Raw genomic sequence first — 2,998 nt, 5'->3', positions numbered from 1 at the left:
CACGTATTGCACGTTGGCATTGCTTTGTTATTATCACGTGGACCGAGAGAAAGTGAAATACTTTATTTTTTTCCTGTTATCCGGGTAAATTATACCATGCACGAGTACATCAGAAGGTGCAAAATAGAAAATATACAGTGTGTCAGCTACAGAGAACGCGCAGATTATAATAAAGTGCAAATAAAGTTCAATTAGATTGGACGATTCAGAATGTTGTCTCTAGCACAGGAGAGGTCAATTCAGGAGACTGATAACCAAAGATCTTATAGCAGAGCATATATAAAATCTTTGCTGATAACTGCTTTTGAATCTTGGTATGTTCATTGCCACATTTATACCACCTAATCTCTTGAAACTATAATAACATTTAAAAGATGTTTGGATAGGTACATGGAAAGGAACGGTTTAGAGGGATATGGGCCAAGCACGTGCAAGTGGGACTAGTCGAGATGGAGCATCTTGGTCGACATAGGCAAGCTGGGCCGAAGGGTCTGTTTCCATGCTGTACGACTCCATGACTATCTATTCTGCCTGATGAGAGAAGGGAAAAGAGGGAACGACGAGTGAAAATTACCTTTAATTATGTTGGATGCTTACCCGAGGCAGCATGAAGTGTAAATGCAGTTGATAGTGGGGAGGCTGGTTTGTGTGATGGATTGGGCCATATCCATAACTCCGCCGGTCTTGGGCAGCGCAGTTGTCATACAAGCTGTGTTGCATCCAGATAGGATGTTTTCCATAGTGCATCTGTATAAATTGGAAAGAGTCTTTGTAGAGACGTCAAATAGCCTGCTGAGAAAATAGAGACATTGGTGTGTTTTCTTGGCTGCAGAGTAATTGTTGCATAGAGCATTGCACTTTTCTCCTTTATAATCATTGAATCCTTTAGAGATCTTACAGGCTGTCCCCGAGTTACAGATGCCTGAATTCTGGACAGTCCTGCCAAGGAACAAACACCTATAATATTAAATTCAAACTCTACATATGTACATATGTTTGTTTTTTATGAATGACAAAATTAGTTTTCTTTCTCTCCACATTTGGTAATTGTTCTTTCTTATTGTCTTGTGTCCTTTTGCTGCCATTCATTGTAATACAGTGGAGGTATGGTTGCCATATCAGGCAACTGAATCTTCCTACCACAACCAGAGAGCAGTGCTGAACTACTATCTACCTCTTTGATGTCCCTCAGACTATCCTTGATTTGACTTTGTTGGCTTTATCTTGCACTAAACGTCATCCCCTTATCATGTATCTATACACTGTAAATGAATCAATTGTAATCATGTTTTGTCTTAGAAACATAGAAACATAGAAAATAGGTGCAGGAGTAGGCCATTTGGCCCTTCGAGCCTGCACCGCCATTTAATATGATCATGGCTGATCATCCAACTCAGTATCCCGTACCTGCCTTCTCTCCATACCCACTGATCCCTTTAGCCACAAGGGCCACATCTAACTCCCTCTTAAATATAGCCAATGAACTGGCCTCAACTACCTTCTGTGGCAGAGAGTTCCAGAGATTCACCACTCTCTGTATGAAAAATGTTTTTCTCATCTCAGTCCTAAAGGATTTCCCCTCTATCGTTAAGCTGTGACCCTTTGTCCTGGACTTCCCCAACGTTGGGAACAATCTTTCTGCATCTAGCCTGTCCAACCCCTTAAGAATTTTGTAAGTTTCTATAAGATCCCCCCTCAATCTCCTAAATTCTAGTCTTTCTATTGGCTGGTTAAGCACACAACAAAAGCTTTTCACTGTACCTTGGTACACTTGACCATAAACTAAACTGATCAGTTACCAGGTGATTTTTGTGTATTTTCGGACTTCCAGACAAAATTAACTAATGTAAAAGCGAATCCATTTGTCAGCCAGGGTCACCTGTATAGAAACATAGAAAAATAGGTGCAGGAGTAGGCCATGCGGCCCTTTCGAGCCAATACCGCCATTCAATATGATCATGGTTGATCATCTAAAATCAGTACCCCATTCCTGCTTTTTCCCCATATCCCTTGATCCCCTTAGCCCTAAGAGTTAAATTTAACTCTCTCTTGAAAACATCCAGTGAATTGGCCTCCACTGGCTTCTGTGGTAGAGAATTGCACAGATTCACAACTCTCGGGGTGAAAATGTTTTTTCTCATCTCTGCTAAATGGCCTACCCCTTATTCTTAAACTATGACCCCTGGTCCTGGACTCCCCCAACATCGGGAACATTTTTTCCTGCATCGAGCCTGTCCAATCCTTTAAGAATTTTATATGTTTCTATGAGATCTCCTCTCATCCCTCTAAATTCCAGTGAATACAATCCCAGTAGACCCATTCTGTCATCATATGTCAGTCCCGCCATCCCGGAAATTAACCTGGTGAACCTACGCTGCACTCCCTCAATAGCAATAATGTCCTTCCTCAAATTAGGAGACCAAAATTGCACACAATACACGTGCGGTCTCACCAGTGCCCTGTACAACTGCAGTAGGACTTCCTTGCTCCTAAACTCAAATCCTCTCGCAATGAAGGCCAACATGCCATTAGCTTTCTTCACTGCCTGCTGTACCCGCATGCTTACTTTCAGTGACTGATGTACAAGCACACATAGGTCTCGTTGCACCTCCCCATTTCCTAATTTGACACCATTCAGATAATAATCTGCCTTCCTGTTCTTGCCACCAAATTGGATAATCTCACATTTATCCACATTATACTGCGTCTCCCATGCATTGCCCACTCATTCAACTGATCCAAGTCACCCTGCAGCCTCATAACATCCCCCTTGCAGCTCACACTGCCACCCAGCTTTGTTTCATCAGCAAATATATATTGTTAATATATATTGTAATATATATTCAGTGTGAGGTTTGCAACGCGAGTTTAGAGAGTTAGGAAGAAGACTGAAAAGCAGGACTTCTAGGGTGGTTATCTCTGGATTGCTTCCAGTACCTCATGCTGGTGAGGGCAGGAACAGGGAGATAGGGGATCTGAATGTGTGGCTGAGGGGCTG

Source organism: Amblyraja radiata, chromosome 3 (assembly GCF_010909765.2).
Source record: "Amblyraja radiata isolate CabotCenter1 chromosome 3, sAmbRad1.1.pri, whole genome shotgun sequence".
NCBI lineage: Eukaryota > Metazoa > Chordata > Chondrichthyes > Rajiformes > Rajidae > Amblyraja > Amblyraja radiata.
The sequence above is the reverse complement of the archived record's forward strand: the minus strand, read 5'-3'. Positions refer to the sequence as shown.